General features: G+C 43.4%; 1 protein-coding gene across 1 annotated transcript in view; it reads right to left on the bottom strand.

The window, feature by feature from the left end:
• The window catches only part of rims2a (regulating synaptic membrane exocytosis 2a), a 993532-nt gene that overhangs the window by 478660 nt on the left and 494625 nt on the right, over positions 1–20247 (bottom strand). The gene's annotated exons all lie outside the window — the stretch shown is intronic.

Here is a 20247-nt window from a genome sequence, read left to right as displayed (position 1 = left end):
TCCACATTAGCAAATCTGAATCTGCACAGCCATCTCAAAGCAAAAAGAGTGGGGCACAGCCCCACCAACCCAACTTTGATATGTGATGACCTACAGTGGAGACTGTTGGGAGGAGGAGTGAGGAGTTTTACAGTTTAATGCTGTTATCATGTGCTGTATATAGCTGGAGGTCAAGTAAGATTTTACCCTCCAAGGAGGATTATGGTACTTAGCTGATTACTGACTGGCAGTTATGCCTGTAAAATGCAGGATTGTCTTTAGCATTTCCTTCTGTACCACAGAAATGATTATTTTGCTCAGAATCTTACATTCAGATTGAAGCAAATCCCCCATTTATAATAGCTTTCAATTAACTTTTCCCACGACTTTCAATCTCAGAACTCTACACAATTGAGATGATATTAAAATGCCATGTGGAACATCTGCTATTAAAAGGGCAATACAAATTGTTTGAAACTACAACACATAAACATTCGAACATGTATCCTTGACCTTGTAACATGTGGTGGGGCTATCTACAACCAGTCACGAGTGGTGAATTTTCTGGATCTCACAGAAACCTCAAATGACATTTTCTTTATTCTGTACATTCAGTTTTAAACCTGATATACTGATTTATATTTTTCCATTTATACATTACTTAAAAATCATGTAAAAAATGTACTTGTTCATTGCAAACAGCTGAGCAGTCAATTATCTAGCATTTTCTGATGTGTTTGGAGCCTAGCCAATTTTGGAAGTCATTTCAATTTAGTCACGGGCACTACTCAGTGCAGCTTATCGGAAAGAGTTGCTGCCGCTGTCTCTGACAGACCAAGAATTAGCTGCTGCTGCTGTGAAGGAATTGAACAGCCAATAATGTGGAAACCAGTAGCAGCTCCCTCATCAATGGATCTGCAGATTGGGGAGGGGGAGGAGAGTCTGCTGTGAAGGACCAGATATCAGCATGCTACTGAAAGGGGCCTACACAGCAGTTACCAAAAAATACTGAAGATTTTACTTTTGCTCCAGATTATGTAAACCACACCATTTAGGATCTGGCAGTGTCTGTAACATTGTCCTGATTGTAGGATTATAAGATCTTAAAAAATTGGCATAAAAGTTTTTTCTAAATTTTTAGTTTCTAAACTTTTCAATGACATTTTCAATCTCACAGTTATACTGGTCAATATTAAGACTTTGAACCATCAGAGGACCATTCAATCATGCAACTTGTTCTCCTTTCATGTCAATTGGTAAGGACACTCGCCACGATCCTCCTACTGCCTCAGCTAGAATGTGTGGGCGTTAATTGAGAACAGGATTGGGTTCTCCTGTGTTGCCCTTTCCTTTGACTGTCCAAAAACCTGCAAGCACTCATCGATTAGGCTCACGTATGAAGATGGGTCACTTAGGCGAAGTACTGGAGGTGGCACCCATGGAACTACACCTCAGCATCAGTCAGGGACTTCAGAAAAAGAGGGCAGAAAATACATAAATCCACAAAGTTGTCAAGGTCAGTAGAGCGTTTGGACCTGAGGGCTGAGAACTGTTGTTTGTTTACATGTATGCATGTGCTCCTTAAGAGTGTTTAGTGCTAGGCTGAGCTGAGCATGAGTATGACGTTTGCGGTGATTAACGGTCTTGCATTATTCATAGAATGATACAGCACAGGAGGGAGGTATTCAGTCCATCATGCTTGTGCCAGCTCTTTGAAAGAGCTATTCCATTAGTCCCACACCCCTGTTCTTTCCCCATTGCCCTGAAAATTTTTCCCCTTCAAGTATTTATCCAATTCCCTTTTGAAAGTTACGACTGAATCTGCTTCTTTCAGGCAGTGCATTCCAGACCATTACAACTCACTGCGTAAAAATGTTTTTCCTCATATCGCCTCTGATTCTTTTGCCAATTACCACTGTCCTCTGGTTACCGACCCTTCTGCCACTGGAAACAGTTTCTCCTTATTTACTCTATCAAAACCGTTCATGATTTTGAACACCTCTATCAAAATCCCCTTAATCTCCTCTGTTCTAAGGTGAACAACCCCAGTTTCTCTAGTCTCTCCACGTAACTGACATCTTTCATCCCTGGTACCATTCTAGTAAATCTCCTCTGTACCCTCTATAAGGCCATGTGTCTTCCCATTTCACCAGTCTGTCTGTGTCCCCCTGAAGACTGTTACTATCCTCCTCACTGTTTACTACATTTCCGGGTTTCATGTCATCTGAAGACTTTGAGATTTTGCTCTGTATACCCAAGTCCAGGTCATTAATATGTATCAAAAATAACAGTGGTCCTTATTCTGACCCCTGGAGAACACCACTATATACTTCCCTCCAGTCTAAAAAACAACCGTTCACCACTACTCTCTGCTTTCTGTCCCTTACTCAATTTCATATCCACGCTGCCACTGTCCCTTTAATCCCATAGGCTTCAATTTTGCGAACAAGTCTATTATGTAGTACTTTATCAAACGCCTTTTGGAAGTCCATATACACGACATCAACAGCACTACCCTCATCAACCCTCTCTGTTACTTCATCAATCAAGTTAATCAAATAAGATTTGCATTTAACAAATCCGTGCTGCTTTCATTTATTAACCCATATTTTTCCAAGTGCCAATTAATTTTGTCCTGGATTATTATCTCTAAGAGTTTCCTCATCTTAGGCTGACTGGCCTGCAGTTGCCAGGTTTATCCCTCACCCCTTTTTTGAACAGGGGTATAACATTTGCAATCCTCCAGTCCTCTGTCACCGTCCCCATGTCTAAGGAGGATTGGAAGATTGTGACCAGAGCCTCCACAATTTTCACCCATAATTCTCTCAGCAACCTAGGATGCATCCCATTTGGACCGATTGACTTTTCTACTTTGAGTACTGCCAATCTTTTAAGTACCTCCTCTTTATCTATTTTTATCATATCCATTATCGCTACTACCTCCTCCTTTACTGCTACATTGACAGTATCCTCTTCTTTAGTGAAGACAGATGCAACATACTCATTTAGTACCTCAGCTATGCCCTCTGCCTCCATATGAAGATCTCCTTTTTGGTCCCTAATCAGCCCCATCCTTCCGTTTTACTATTTACTCCTGTGAGAATCTGTCCAAGTTGAGTTTTTTCCTTCTTTTCCTGGCAATTTTCTCCCTTCACTGAAGGTTTCGTCTCCTTGTTGGGGTGCAGTTCCATGAGTGCTGATCACCCTCCAGAACCTCACTCAAATGGCTCTTTATATATAAGTCAAGGCACTGAGTGTTGCCGGAATATTCCTCCATCACAGCTGAGCCCAAATTTGTCCTCACATTGTACAAGCACACACACTCGATAATGTTCGGAGTGGGAATATTGGCTGATTTTCCTGTCCCTAATTCTGTGGCACTGAGTCCACCTCAAATGTAGCACCTCGGTTGGCACCCCAGCTGGGACCATGCACCTGCAGTGGAGACTGCTAAAGAGTCATCCAGAGACTTAGAAGCCCTGAGATGACAGCCAACGCAGTTCCAAGAGGCTAAAAATACCACAAGGCAGCCAAACACCACTGGCATCCCTAGCCCTCGGGTATCACCTTGGCGCAGCACAGAAAGGCACACCGGGTAGTCACAGTGGTAAAAACAAGCAACTTCTGTGAACATACATGCAAATTCAAATCACTTTGATAGGAACATGGGAACAAGAGTAGGCCATTCAGCTGCTCGAGCCTATTACGCCATTCAATTAGATCATGGCTGATCCGTGTCTTAACTCCATCTACCCTCCTTGGTTCCATATCCCTTAATATCCTTGCCTAACAAAAATCTATCAATCTCAGTTTTGAAATTTTCAATTGACCCAGCCTCAACAGCATTTTGGGGAAGAGTGTTCCAGATTTCCACTACCCTTTGTGTGAAGAAGTGCTTCCTGACATCACCCCTAAACAGCCTAGCTTTAATTTTAAGGTGACGCCCCCTTGTTCTGAACACCCCCACCAGAGGAAATAGTTTCTCTGTATCTACCCTATCAATTTCTTTCATCATCTTAAACACCTTAATTAGATCACCTTAATCTTCTATCATCAAAGGAAATACAAGCCTAGTCTATGCAACCAGTCCTCATAATTTAATCCTTTTAGCCTTGGTATCATTCCGGTGAATCTGCACCGCACCCCCTCCAAGGCCAATATATCTTTCCTGAGTTGCGGTACCCAGAACTGAACACAGTACTCCAGATGCGGTCTAACTAGAGATTTATATAACTGTAACATAACTTCCACCCCTTTCTATTCCAGCCCCCTTGCGATAAAGGCCAACATTCCATTAGCCTTTTTAATTATTTTTTGTACCTGTCCACTAGCCTTTCGTGATTTCTGTACTTGGACCCCGAAATCTCTCTGCTCCTCCACAGTTTCTAGCTTCTCACCATTTAGAAACTACAATGATCCATCTTTCTTAGGTCCAAAGTGGATGACCTCACACTTCCCCACATTGAACTCCACCTGCCACAATTTTGCCCACTCACTTAATCTGTCAATGTCCCTTTGCAACTTTCTGCTCCCATCTACACTATTTACTGTGCCACCTAACTTGGTGTCATCAGCAAACTTGGATATACAGCTCTCTATTCCTTCAGCTAAGTCATTTATAAATATAGTGAAAAGCCGAGGCCCCAGTACAGATCCCTGGGGGACACCACTAGTGACATCCTGCCAATTTGAGTACATACCCATTATCCCTACTGTCTGTCTCTTACCTCCTAACCAATTCCCTACCCATGTCAATCGGTTGCCTCCAATTCCATGCAGTTTCATTTTTGTTAACAGTCCCTTATGTGGAACCTTATCGAATGCCTTCTGGAAATCCATACAAATAACATCCATAGACATTCCCTTGTCTACCAGTTCAGTTTTCCAAGCATTGTCTTTTCTTCATTTGGTTTAGTGTTTGAAAGGATGTTTGGAGGTCAGTTTGTAATGAGATACACAAGGGTGAAATTGGTCTATGCCTGTCAATGGAAAAGAAAGTCAGACATGGTGTAAAACGGGCTGCCGATTCACTTTGTTTCCGTTTCTTTCTACTGGGATAGACCAATTTCATCCCATAGTTTTTTCTATGCCTCCTCAAAGAATAATGCATCCCTTAAGCAGATCTCCTCTGAAACATCATCAAGGGAGCAGACATGGTCTGAAGATTCTGATAGAAGGGTCTTCTCTTTGGTGTAACTTTATTCTGTGTGCCTTATTTTCTCTTTTTCCTGCGCCTCCTCCATTATCAGGACATATGAGAATACCCATAATGTACCCCATGGTAAGGGCTCCATAACAGAAGGGTGGTAAGCAAAAGGTTCCCTTGCCTGAAACTGCTGGAAGAATCCTTTCAGGCTGCGCAGCTGAGAAAATCACTTCAATCAAAGCTGTATTGTGGACATTCAAAGCCTGTGAACTCAACCAATTCTTGGTTTGACTGTCCTGCAGGTAAATTACCCTTTTTTCTACAAGCTTAACATAAGTCAGGTGCAATTCCAGCATAAATGGCTGAATTTCTGCAACAGCCACTTTGCCCTCATTATGCTGTCATTTTCATACAGGCACCACTTTGAAAGCGGGCACATCTTCTACCAACAGTGAATTCTACTGGAATTTTGTGGGTATTTTAGAATGGATGTAACTCTGGCATATCTGACTCGCACCTCAAATTCCAGTCCCCTATGGTAGAAGTACATCATTTATGCATCAAAAAATATCGGCATTTCAGATCCATAATTTATCTATCTATCTGTATAGAAACATAAACAACATTGGATAGTAGGATATGCTGTTTTATAACAACAGAAGTGTTATGCCATGTAATGCAAAATGTATCACAGCCACTAATTTATCATGATTGAATAAGTCAAGTTGCATCTTTACTACCAGGTGCTCTGGTGCTTCTATCATTGTTTTGCACATTGAATTGTGAGATTCTGTCCATATTTTGTGAAAACCAAGAACAAGTACCCTTGGTTATTATTAAATGTTCCTTGACATATGCATTTAATATTAATCTGTTATTTTTTTTTTTAAAAGGCCATAGTAGATGGAAGGCAACATGCAATATGGGGCAGAGGGGGTTATGGGATTCAGTAGATCTTAATAGATGGAGGTTCTGGGGTTTAGTAACATGAGATAGGTCCTGGCAACACTGGAAGTGAGGTCCCAGGTTATAACAGCATGTGAGGCATCCTGCCCTCCCCCCAACCTGTGTCCATCCCAATCTGTTTCTGATCTCTTCAGCCTGTACCTATCCTGAAGCTGGCTTTCAGCATCATTTGTGTTTTGTGTTGTATTTGATGACTGTAATTGTGATTACAATTATGAAATTACATAGAAATTAGAAACCAAAACATGCTGTTCGGCCCAACCAGTCAATGACGTTGTTTATCCTCTATACAAGCAGTAGTCCTAATCCCATGTGTCTGTCCTGTTCCCATATCCGATAATCCAAATTACTACCTTTCCCTTAATTCCATACCCCTTAATCTTCTCCAGTAGCCTCTTGTGTGGTACCTTGTCAAAGGCTTTCTGGAAGTCTGTGTACACCATATCCACTGCATTTCTTCATATTCACCGTATGTGTCACCTCCTTTTATCTTCTTGTATAATTTTTAAAAAGCGTATTTCAATTTTCCCAGTAAAATCCTTTATCTTTTTGCTCAACTGCAATATGAGTCCAGATGAAATAAAATTCATGTTGAATCAGGCATTGAAATTATGGCACTTAGTTGGGTTTGTTAGAAACAAGGAGGCAGCAAGTGCTTTCGTGCACAGGAATCTACATTCTGTTGAGTGCAGCTTAAATTTGGCTCTCACTATGTGCCTGTATATATCCATATATTTCTCACTTCACCTTCAGATATACTGTATAAAGAACATATTGTATTCAAAAGCAACTTTATACTGGAAATGGGTTGGGTGCAGGCCAAATTGACCAGTCAGGTCAGGCCTTACAGGCCAGAAGCACCATCAGAGTGGGCCAGGAAAGATCGGGTCTACTGGGAAACAAGGCAGGGTAGGCCGAGAATAGAGTGCGGTAGTTTGGGTTGGACCTGACAAAGTGCTGGTGAGCAGAGCAATAATTTGCTGATTAGTACAGTGTTCAGTTGTGATTATTTACTATCAAAATCTAATCAATCAGAAGAAAGTGCAACATAGAAATTGAAGTTTGATGCCTGAAGTATGATGTTATGTTTAGGCTACGCAGTACCACAGCGAACACCAAACCGCATATGAACAATGCACTGGGAGCAATACCAGTTTACATCTATCTATCCCTGCAATACAGAAAATTTACTAAAGCAATATATCACATGACTAATTCAAGGTGAAATCATTACATAACTTACTGATACAGAAAGTTACAGGACCTTATTGATGTAATATTTGCAATGCTGAGCACGGAGGTTGGGAAGACAGAGATTGAACCCCTAATGGAGTGAAGTACTATCAGAGTGAGGACTTTCAATTGGGAATTTGGTGAGTGTGGGAATTAGGTGCAGAGGGGGAAAAAGTGGTAGGTGATTTAAATCAAAGAACTATAGACTAAGACTGAGCGGAGAATAAAGGAAGCCTCACGAGGAATCAAAAATCAAGAAAAAGTCAAAAAGTGCTGTCACAAGACAAGGAGGAGTGCTGAGGGTAAGTCAGTAAGTATTTAATTCATTGGTTAGTGTTTTTAGTGGTTATTGTGGTTATTAGTGGATATTGGGGATAAAAAGGAGCGGGAGTGGAGGCCCGAGAGGAGAAGGAGCAGGGCCCGAGAGCAGAAGGAGCAGGGCCCGAGAGCAGAGTGGGGATATAAAGCTGGGACCAGTGACCGAGAGCACAGCGGGGATATAAAGCTGGGACCAGCGAACGAGAGCAGAGTGGGGTATAAAGCTGGGACCAGTGACCGAGAGCATAGCAGGGATATAAAGCTGGGACCAGCGACCGAGAGCATAGCAGGGATATAAAGCTGGGACCAGCAACCGAGAGCAGAGCAGGGATATAAAGCTGGGACCAGCGACCGAGAGCAGAGCAGGGATATAAAGCTGGGACCAGCGACCGAGAGCAGAGCAGGGATATAAAGCTGGGACCAGCGACCGAGAGCAGAGCAGGGATATAAAGCTGGGACCAGCGACCGAGAGCAAAGCGGGGATATAAAGCTGGGACCAACTCAAACACAGGCAGAAATTTGAAAGAGGACAGCAGGATGACTGGTTGGTGAGTAATATGCTTTTTTTCCTCTCAAAGCTAGGGCAGTGGTTTAAACTAGGAACATATAACTTGATAATACTTTATTAAATTAATAACGTAAACTAGATAAATTTATTAGTTTAAAAAGATAACTAAAAATAAACCAAGTGAATTAATTACATAAAAACTTTAATTAAGTAAATAAATAAAACAAGGTTAGATTGGGATGGCAGGGCAGGTAGCGTGCTGTAACTGCAGCACGTGGGAGTTGGTGGAGCCCAGCGAGATCCCGAGCAACCACATCTGCAGTAAGTGTCTGCAACTCAAGGAACTTCAGCTTAGAGTTGTTGAGCTGGAGTCCGAGCTGCAGACATTGCGATGCATCAGGGAGGGGGAGAGTTACCTGGACACTTTGACACAAGAGGCTGTCACACCTTAGGTTAAGTAGTGGTTTAGATTTAGTTAGTGGTCAGGAACAGGAGGATATGATTGCAAGTCAGGCAGGTAAGCGGACCCCAGCTGCAGTGGTGGAGGAGCCTCAGCCTTTGCCCTTGTCCAACAGATATGGGGTACGTGCTACCTGTGTGGATGAGAATAAAGACTGCATGGAGGATGGGTAAATTGACCTCGGCACCGTTGTACAGGAGGCCATTCAAGTGGGGGGAGCGAAAAGGAATGTGGTAGTGTTAGGGGATAGTATAGTCAGGGGGATAGATACTGTTCTCTACAGCCGCAACCGGGAGTCCTGAAGGCTGTGATGACTGCCCAGCGCCAGGGTTAAGGACATCTCCTCACGGCTGGAGAAGAACTTGAAGCAGGAGGGGGAGGATCCACTTGCCGTGGTCCAACTAGGAACCAACGACACAGGTAGAACTAGGAATGAGGTGCTGCTGAGGGAGTTTGGGGATCTAGGGTCCAAATTAAAAAGCAGAACCTCAAAAGGTAATAATCTCTGGATTACTACCTGAGCCACATGCAAATTGGCATAGGGACAAACAGATAAGATGGCTAAATGCAAGGCTGAAAGAGTGGTATGGAAAGCAGGGGTTTCAATTCATGGGGCACTGGCACCTGTACTGGGGAAAGAGGGAGCTGTTCTGTTGGGACGGGCTGCATTTAAACCGGGCTGGGATCAGTATCCTAGCAAATCGAATAACTAGGGTGGTAGATAGGTCTTTAAGCTAATAAGGGGGGTGCGGAAGGTTGAGGTAAGGGTAAATTTATAAATGTAAAGAGAAAGGTCAAGGCTGTAGAGCAGAGCAGCGATTTGGGTAAAAACAAGCAGAGTATGTCAGGAAGGGATAGAGAGTTTAACAAAGATAAAAGGGCATTAGTGACTAAGGTCACATCAGGGAAAAAAGTAAAAAGTTAAAATTAAAGGCGATGTATCTGAATGCACGAAGCAATCGTAACAAGATAGATGAATTAATGGCACAAATAGAGATAAATGGGTTTGATCTAGTAGCCATTACTGAGACGTGGTTGCAGGGTGACTAAGGTTGGGAACTAAATATTCCAGGGTATATGACTTTTAGAGACAGACAAAATGGAAAAGGAGGGGAGGAGGTAGCCCTGATAGTGAAGGATGAGATAAAGACAGTAGTGAGAAAGGACCTTAGCTCAGAAAATCAGGATGTAGAATCAGTATGGGTGGAAGTAAGAAATAACAAGGGGCAGAAAACACTGGTGGGACTAGTTTATAGGCTCCCTAACAGTCGGTATAGTGTTGGACGGAGCATAAATCAGGAAATTAGAGGAGCATGTAACAAGGGTAATGCAATAATCACAGGGGACTTTAGTCTTCCTATGGACTGGACAGACCAAAAGTAGTTTGGAGGACGAGTTCCTGGAATGCATTTGAGACAGTTTTCTCGAACAATATGTCGAGGAACCAACTACAGAACAGGCTACTTTAGATCTAGTATTGTGTAATGAGACAGGGTTTATTAGTAATCTTATAGTTAAGGATCCTCTGGGGGGAATTATGATCATAATATGATAACATATCATATTGAGTTTGAGAGTGATGTAGTTAAGTCCAAAACTAGGGTCTTAAATTTATACAAAGTCAATTACATAGGTATGAGGGGCGAGTTGGCCAAGGTAGATTGGGAAATTAGATTAAAAGATACGATGGTAGATAAGCAATGGCAAACATTTAAAGAAATAATTCATAGTTCTCAACCAATATCCATTCCCTTGAGGAATAAAAATTCCACGGGAAATATGATCCAATCGTGGCTGACTAGAGAAATTAAGGATAGTACTAGATTAAAAGAAGAGGCTTACAATTTTGCCAAAAAGAGTAGTATGGCTGAGGATTGGGAGGATTTTAGAAATCAGCTAAGGATGACCTAGAAATTGATAAAGGTGGAGAAAATTGAATATGAGTAAATTAGCAAGAAATATAAAAACAGATTGAAAGAGCTTCTACAAGTATGTAAAAAGAAAGAGAGTATCAAAAGTAAACATGGGTCCCTTAGAGGCTGAGACAGAAGAAATTATAATGGGGAATAAGGAAGTGGCAGAGACCTTAAACAAATATTTTATATCTATCTTCACAGTAGAAGACACAAAAAAATACCATAAATAGTGGGGAACCAAGTGTCTAATGAGAGTGAGGAACTTAAAATAATTAATATTTGTAAAGAAAAAGTACTGGAGAAATTAATGGGACTAAAAGCTGACAAATCCTCTGGACCTGATGGCTTACATCCTAGGGTTTTAAAAGATGTGGCTACAGAGATAGTGGATGCATTGATTTTGATCATCCAGAATTCCCTAGATTCTAGAATGGTCCCCATGGATTGGAAGGTAGCAAATATAACCCCGCTATTCAAGAAAGGAGGGAGAGAGAAAACAGGGAACTATAGGCCAGTTAGCCTGACATCAGTAGTAGGGAAAATGCTAGAATCTATTATTAAGGACATATTAACAGGGCACTTAGAAAATCATAATATTATTAGGCAGCGTCAACATGGTTTTATGAAAGGGAAATAGTGTTTGACAAATCTATTGGAGTTTTTTGAGGGTGTAACTAGCAGGATAGATAAGAGGGAACCAGTGGATGTAGTATATGTGGATTTTCAAAGGCTTTTGATAAGGTGCCATACAAGAGGTTGTTACACAAGATAAGGGCTCATGGGATTGGGGGTAATATATTAGCATAGATTGAGAATTGGTTAATGGACAGAAAACAAAGAGTAGGAATAAATGGGTCATTTTCGGGTTGGCTGGTTGTAACTAGTGGGGTGTCGCAAGGATCAGTGCTTTGGCCTCAGTTGTTGACAGTATATATCAATGACTTAGATGAGGGGATCGAGTGTAATGTATCCAAGTTTGCTGACGATACAAAGCTAGGTGGGCAAGTAAGCTGTGAGGTGGTCACAAAGAAGCTGCAAAGGGATATAGACAGGTTAAGTGAGTGGGCAAGAAGGTGACAGATGGAAATGTCAATGGTGAGGAAATGTGAAATTATCCACTTTGGTAGGAAGAATAGAAAAAGCAGAATATTTTTTAAAAAGGTGAGAGACTAAGAAATGTTGGTATTCAGAGGGATTTGGGTGTCATTGTACACGAATCACAGAAAGTTAACATGTAGGTACAGGAAGCAATTAGGAAGGCAAATGGTATGTTATCCTTGAACCACCTTGCAATAAAGGCTAAGAGTATGGAGGTTTTGCTGCAATTATATGGAGCTCTAGTGAGACCTCACCTGAAGTACTGTGTACAGTTTTAGTCTCCTTACCGAAGGAAGGATATACTTGCCTTAGATGGGGTGCAATGCAGCTTCACTAAATTGATTCCCGGGATGTGAGGGTTGTCCTATGAGGAGATATTGAGTAGAATGGGCCTATATTCTCTGGAGCTTAGAAGAATGAGAGGGGATCTCTTGAAACATATAAAATTCTTATGGGGCTTGATAGGGTAGATGCTGAGAAGCTGTTTCCCCTGGCTGGAGAGTCTAGAACTAGAGGGTATAGTTTCAAGATAAAGAGGTCAGCCAATTAGTAATGAGGTGAGGAAAAATTTCTTCACTGAGAGGGTTGTGAATCTTTGGAATTCTCTACCCCAGAAGACCGTGGCTGCTCAGCCGTTGAGTATGTTCAAGACTGAGATTGATAGATTTTTGGACACTAAGCGAATCAAGGGATATGGGGATAAGGCGGGAAGTGGAGTTGAGGTAGAAGATCAGCCATGATCTTTTTTTTATTCGTTCATGGGATGTGGGCGTCGCTGGCGAGGCCGGCATTTATTGCCCATCCCTAATTGCCCTTGAGAAGGTGGTGGTGAGCTGTTTTCTTGAACCGCTGCAGTCCGTGTGGTGAAGGTTCTCCCACAGTGCTGTTAGGAAGGGAGTTCCAGGATTTTGACCTTATTCTCTTACTGAATGGCGGAGCAGGCTCGAGGGGCCGAATGGCCTACTCCTGCTCCTATTTCTTATGTTCTAATGCTACTTACCCACCACTTTATAAAGCTTGCTTCAGATATTGTACCTTTCCCAAACCTCTTACCACCAATCGTTTACATTATAAAATATTTATTGCTCTATCTCCCACAGTGGATTTGCAGTATTTGCTTAAGTTGCAAGTGTTTTACTTATTAGCTTACTGTTCCCTCCTCAAAATCTTCCTTCTTTTTACAAGTTATTCATATGATTATAAAAGTTTATGGCACGGAAATTTCGGGGGCACCGAGGGAGCGGTCCTTGCGCCTGAGTAGTGAGGCCCGAGACGCCGTGATATTGCGCTCGGGCCTCGTTTACATTGAGCTGCCATGAGCGTCAGGAAGCTCGCAGGCGAAGCTCAGGTAAGTGATAAAGAGGGGGCGACCGGGTCAGGAGGTCGTGGCATGAGGTAGCTCAGGTAACCTGAATTTTCCCTTCTCTCAAGGGGCAAGTCCCCAGTTAGTTATTCTGTTCGATTTTCATGGAATGTTAATGCTGTATTTCAGGAAACCGTGGAGCGTACACTGGGACTTTATGCTATTTTATCAAATCTCTTACTTTAAAATTGAATTTAGCCCCTACATTAAGAAGTGAGGAACAGTTTTTATTACAATGTTGCATTACTCAGGCTTGCTTCAAAATAAACTTTGGCAGTAGAACAAAAGTAAATTTAAGACTGATGTTGGGAGGTTTTTCCACATAAAAAGTGATCAACACCTGGAACACACTTCTAGATAGGGTAGTGGAGGCGAAAGCCTAGAATCGTCTCTGTGGTTGGTTGAGCTAAGGCAGACCAAGTGGTTTTCCTTACCCATATCTATCCTGGGATCCGTGGATCTGAGTTCCTGATCTTGGGCACATAAACCTGGTTTTCCTGAATGCAGCGAGCCCTGGCGCTGGTTGCCTGAGGGTAAACCAATCGTGCAGTGGGGGCCTCAAACAAACAGTCATTAGGCCCCTTATTGCATTTGCAAAGGGCCTAACGCCTGTTTCAGACATGGGCACTGCACACCGATTTTTTGGCCTTTACCAATATGTCAGGTAGTGCACTCCCAGCTCGTAATGGGTGTGCACTTCCTGCCTGCCATAATGAAGGCTTAATAGTTTAAATTTCTAAGCCATTATTTCTTTCCTGTACTTCCTACAATGGATTTGTATTTCTTGCTAAAGCTGATGTAGTGTAGCACTGCCCAGTAAGGTTTTAAACTGTAGAGTCTCCAAAGACCAGCACCAAGACCAGGTTGTCATTCACCATCATCAGGGCCTACTAACTGTCTGACTTTGGTCATAGTGTCCTATAAAGCACCTTATAGGCAATCTCCTCTGGCCCCAGATCTACATGTTCTCCTTAGATCACCTTAATTATTTGTTTTCTCTTCTACACCAGTGGAGCAGTGGACGATTTAATAATCCGGTTAGAACACAGATAACTCATTCAACTCAAAAGGACATTAAGATGCAGTCTTACAGCTAAACTCACAGGGCTCAGGCAATGGCTGGCAGCTTCTATCATATGACTACTAGCTGCTGCACATTGGGCAATGGGTTGCTAATTACTTGTTCAAGGCTGGAGACAATGATGGACTCATGATGGAATGAGTGCAGTGCAGAACCGAGAAAAAATTGAGAAGAAGAAATGAGAGAAGAGGAAAACAATATAGTTAGTAAAGAAAGAACTAAGAAAATTAAAAAAATAAGAGGAATAAAGGGAATGAAATGAAAGACAAACAAACCAAATGTGAGAAAGAAGATTAAACAGAAAGAAACACAATAAAGAGCAATAATGACAAAAAATTGACTACACTTCACAAGTAATTCTTTGGCTGTAAAGCACTTTGGGATATCCTGAGGATGTGAAAGCCACTTTATAAATGCAAATTTGTTATTTCTTGCTTAATAAAATGTTAAATGAACAGGCTGAGCTACGATAGAGTAGACTCTTGCTCCATTCCCAAGCAGCCACCTTCTCATCAGGCTTCAAAGTGCTACATAAAATTCTAGTTACAGATTATTGATTTATTAGGATTTCACCCCTAGGAACTATAAAAATCTATTAGTCAATTTTTAACTCCTACAGAGTGAAAAGTGCAAACAAAATTTGCCATTGATTTTACTTTACCATTTTTATTCAGCGTTGTCACTAGCATTGATTTCAGTGCAGCATAATGGTGGGTATGTGCAGGGGTGTAGTTCACAATTTGAACCTTGGACACACACCAAACAATCCATCACCTTGTCACACTTGCCACTCCTCCCCATCCTCATGGACGTTTTTATGCACGATAGTCATTACATAATGAGCACAGTTACCAATGAAGATTGTGAAATAAGAATACACACATGTTGTAAAGGAATTAAAAATTAAAAAATCAGCACTCCCTCAGTACTGCACTGAAGTGCCAGCCTAGATTATGTGCTCAAGTCTCTGGAGTGGGATTCGAATCCACCACATAAGATCCGTGCTGCCTGCTGATTTCCATGCTTGGTGCATGCAGCTAGCGCTACCCGTGCTGGTCATTGACTGCATGCATGAGGAGGAGGCCCGATATGAGGAGTGCACGACGCTACTTAAAGGCAGCCACCACCTCTTAAAGGGGAAGTGAATTGTGGCTGCAGATCGACTGAAGTTGTTTCTGTGAGGTGAAATGGCTGAAGCTGGCAGAGAACGGGCACCAAGGTTCTCAGATGCTGTACTGGAGCCTTGGTGCAGGAGGTCGAGAAGGGGAGGGACATTCTGTACCCCCCAGGGGGCAGGAAGCCTTGCAGGTATCTCATGTGTAGGCAGTGGGAGGAGGTTGCAGATGAGGTGAATGCGAAAAGCATGGCTTCTTGGACATGGATAGAGTGCCGGAAGAAGCTCAATGATCTGACAAGAATTGTCAAGGTAAGATCAATCTTCAAATGGCATCTCCTAACAGCTGCACCACTCATAGCCTCATCAACTGCTGAATTCACAGCACTCCCATCCTCCACCAACCTGCAATCTAAGACAATCAGTACAGCAGAGTTCAATTAATACCCTTCATCTCACCCTCACACACTCAGCACTATTACAAAATTCACATGCACAACACACATCTTACAGACACACTGGCAGCTATTCAACTATGACAACCACATTACCCAAACATATCGGAAGGTTCTCACTAACACATTTCCCTCTTTCTTGTAGGTGTAGGTGGCACATAACACGAGGCAGCAGACCGCCACTGGTGGAGGAGCAGCACGACTACACACCCTTTCCCCCAGAGAGGAGATGGTGCTGGCAATAATGGGATGGGCAATAGTGGAGGCTGTGGCAGCGCCGACACTGGAAGACTCACCGAGCAGGGTTTCCTTAAACCAAATCCTCCATCTCCCTTCACTTCTCCCTCACCCCACACACTCTGCGTGACAAGCTGCAGAAGCTCTCAACACGTACTTCTTCCTCTCTGCTCTCCCCACAGCCCTTGTCCCTTTTTATTTCAGCTCACTGGGATGTAGAAGTCCCTCAGCTAGTGGAGGAAGAGCAGCAGAGTGAACATGAAGATGCACCGTCACTTGATCTCACTCTCGCAGCCACCAGCTCAGATACTGACACCACGCACACCTTAGAGGTTAGGTTAGAGGAGGGATCTGCATGTGATGACTCACTGGGCACAAGTGCGCAGGGGTCAGGGTGGACAGACAGGACACCACAGGTGCCAGTTCATCGGAGGGTGAGGTCAGATTCTAGTTCCGCTGCAGAGGACTCCGATGTAGACTTCGATGGGCCAGGCTACCGACAAAGGCTAATGGGCAGACACTAGGAAACGCCTGGTGCACTGGGAAGCCTGCCGGGGAGCTTGCGCACAATGTCGCGGATAGTGGAGGAGTCCAGTTCCAACTTGGCTCAGGACTTTCTGCAGAGCTTGGAGACCATCCTTGCGAACATGAAGTGGTCAGCATCATCAGGACAGCTGTGGAACCCACCATGATACAGCATCTCATGACAAATCTCATAGCTGCCATCAAAGCACAAATGCTGCCATCTTGGCTCTGGGTGCCACTGTTGAAAGCAGCTTCCAGGATGTCACAGTAGTCCAGCACTCTATTCTCCAACAGAGCACTAGGATTGCTGAGGTGCCACCCCAAGAGAGTGGAATCCTTTTCAATTGATAAATATTGCAGGATTCTGATGGGAAGCACGCAAGGCAATGTGCGTACAGTCAATGGCACCCTGCACCATGTAGAAACCTGCCATGTGGGCGAAACCTTGTGCTCTCTCATCCTGCTTCTCTCTGTCAATGGGGAAGGAGATGTAAGTGTTTCTCTTGGTGTACAGAGCCTCGGTGACTTCCCCGATACATAGGTGTACAGCGAACTAGGAGATGTTGCTAATCTCACCTGTTGCAGCCTGAAAGGAGCATAAAATGTTGAGTGTGACGGTGACCTTGACAGCCACGGGCAGTGCTGTCCCTGCCCTGGTTTGAGGCAGCAGTTGTGGCTGCAGCAGCTGACATAGCTCAATAACAACCTATTTGATAAAGCGAAGATGCCTCATATGCTGCTCCTCACTGAAGCTGAGCTAGGGGAAGTAGTCCACTGAAGACCCTTTGTAGATATGGCCTCCTGCTGAGATCCTGCTCCTCCTCCTCCTCCTCCTCCTCTCTCCACCCTCTGGCACCTTGTCCTGCCTGTGGTGCCTTCCTTCATGCTCCCAGTCATGCTTTATTACTTGAGGCAGCCCTACCAGGCCACCCATATCTGGAGCCAGATAATTTGTGAAGGAGACAACAACAGGAGTGCAAAGGCAGCCAGACCTCTCTCTGTGAAGTCAAATTCAACTTTGAACAGTGCTAGAACTCAGCAAAAATCACCTAGAGGTCAAGCAGCAGTCAAAAGTAATAGTCCAGCAATTTACTTGTAAGTTCTGAATGGTCCCTTTAAATACAACTGGCGAGGAGGCCATCATGCCAGTTACTATCATGTTCTGCTGAGTGAGGTCAGCACATGGCGTCCAATTCACTGGGGCCATCCAAAATGGAAATGGCGGCCTGCAACTAGCGTCGCACACTGACCTAGCTGAGTAGCTCCCTCCACTGCATGTTGCCAGCGTGTGATAATCTCGCGAGCACTCCCTCCTGTACTAAATGGTGCGCTGTGCACTTCCCGTCGGAAGTGTGCATGTGCAACTTGGACGCTATTTTGGGACCTTGGGTGGCCACGTAGCACCTGAAAGACGGGCGTTACACAAGCCTATTTAATCCCCCTTGTCTATAGTCTTGTGATATCAATAGATTAAAAGTCTAAAAGAAAAGTAAGACGTACACGCATATAGTGCCTTATCACATCTCTGAGAAACTTCTCAAAGCACTTCACTTTGAGTGGAGTGACTATTGCTATGTAGACAAATTCCACAAACAGCAATAAGATGAATGGCCAAATAAGCGTGTTTTTTTGTTGAGGGAGGAAAGTTGGCCAGGAGACAAAGAGAACTCCTTGCTCTTCAAATTGTGCCATGGGATCTTTAATGTCCACCTGAATCAAAGTAACAGGCAGAAAGTGACCCCGTTAATAACTTCGAGCCAGTAAGAGAGTGGGGAGGGGGTTTTGCAGACGGGAAACTCGGAATTTAACAGTAGGACCCGTTTTAAAATTTTTCAAAAGGTTTCCAGCCCAACAGCCAGCTTGATTGATAGGCTGTCTGTCTGTTGGACGGGAGAGCAGCCGGGGAGCGGATGGAAAGTAAGTCAGAGTTTGAATGATGTCAGGGAGAGAGCAGGATCTTCAGGGTTTGAATGGTGGGGGAGGAAGTCGGACATTGGGGGGGAGCAGTTGGACATCGCAGGGGAGAAGATGGACATGGGGGGGTATCGGACATTGTGGGGGGGGGGGGGTGATCGGCCAATCGCGGGGGTCCCTTCGCAGCAGGTAGACTTGTTGGGCCTGGAGGAAACACTCCTGCTCCTCCTGGCCCACAAGCAGTGCAATAAAGGCACTTACCTGATGATCCAGCCCTTCTCGCCTCCTTTTCACTGGCGAGAGTCACGAGCCCCGGGAAACCCGCGCTGGAGGCGTTAAATTTAAAGCTCTGTGAAAATCAATTTAAAAAGACCTAATTAACGTCTCATAAGGACGTTAATTGATGCTATAAATACCCACCCGCCTGAACTAATTAAGGTCCTGACTGTTTCTCGCACGCGTCCAAACACGCCTCTGTTACGCTCGAAAAACCAATTATTTTAACTACCCACCCACCCCCAATCCTCCGTTCTTGGGGATTAAAAGTCCCCCCAGTGTCTCTGTTATTGTATCATCTGAAGGATGGCCCATCCGACAACACGGCACCCCCTGAGTACTGCATTGAAGTGTCAGTCTAGATTATGTGCTCAAGTCCTAGAGTAGGGCTTAAACCCACAACTTTGCAACTCACAGGTAAGAGCATACTTTTTAACCTAATGCCACTCTTGAATTTAAAAAAATTCTTGCACCTCACTAATTTTCTCCCTCTTACGGTATTGACTCCTTGCTAAGGTTTTAGTTCCATGGGTGCCCATTCGAACCTTATCCAAGGCGTGAGCCTTGATAATGAGCATTGAGAAGCTATTTAATTGCAAGACAGAAACATCACCGCAAAGCTCACACCCAGAACACAGAACAAATTTAAAGTACAAGAGGACACAAGGGATCCTTATTCTAATCTAATAGCTCTACACTACAATCATTAATCAATCATTAAAAACACCATCAGTTATTTGTATGACATCCTACATATGATGACATTCACACTGAACTTAGAACACAGAACCACAACCTAGATTTACCTGCCAGCCATTCACTCAGTTATTTTTAATGTTCCAGTAATTAAAGTAATGACTGCATTTCTAGAGGCCTTGGTGCATGTTTATTAAAATCACAAATCAAAAAATAAATTGCACTCACAGAACATCTAGGCCACATTAAAGTGTGTTTTAAAAAAAATGCTTGTCGAAGATATCGCTGAAAACCATCATAATTTATTCTAAAAATATTCCTCCTGTCATTGTTGCTCACCTCCACATGTCCTCTTGGAAGGACAGGAAATGGGTTGTGCAGTCTTCCATAACACCCAATGTCAATCCCTTACTGTGCTAATACAAGGCACACAACATGCTACTGGATAAAAAACAGTCAGCCAATCTTTCCCTTCTCTTACTGACCACCCCCCCACCCGCCCCCACAATCTTACCATCCTCCCCCCTGCTAATAAGCTAGTCTAAAACATTATTACTTTTTTGGGGGATCGTGATCCCAGCCAATGCTTTGTTCAAGGACCACTCTCAGGAATGCTGTAACATGCTGCATTATGGAGTGATACGATATCGGCCTGTGTTTGTGATTCCCCATACAACAAGATCTTGATTTCAGATACGTGGGATGAAATTGGACTTCACTGCACTGGGCAGTAAACGGGTGCAAAAAGCTTCAATTTAGGGGCCCAACCTCCCATGCCCAAATAGTGTCGGAAATTCGTTCGACGCCATATTGGTTTGGGCGCTGCAGAGGAGTCCCTGGCAACCACCTAAAACAGGCGTTGAATATGCTAATAGAGGATCTAAACTTGAAATTGTTTTGCCCTGAACACAGCAGGGGATTACTTAGTCGACATGCAGCCAAACCACCACAAAGGTTAAAAA

Source organism: Heptranchias perlo, chromosome 3 (genome assembly GCF_035084215.1).
Source record: "Heptranchias perlo isolate sHepPer1 chromosome 3, sHepPer1.hap1, whole genome shotgun sequence".
Taxonomy (NCBI): Eukaryota; Metazoa; Chordata; class Chondrichthyes; order Hexanchiformes; family Hexanchidae; genus Heptranchias; species Heptranchias perlo.
The sequence above is the reverse complement of the archived record's forward strand: the minus strand, read 5'-3'. Positions and strand labels throughout refer to the sequence as shown.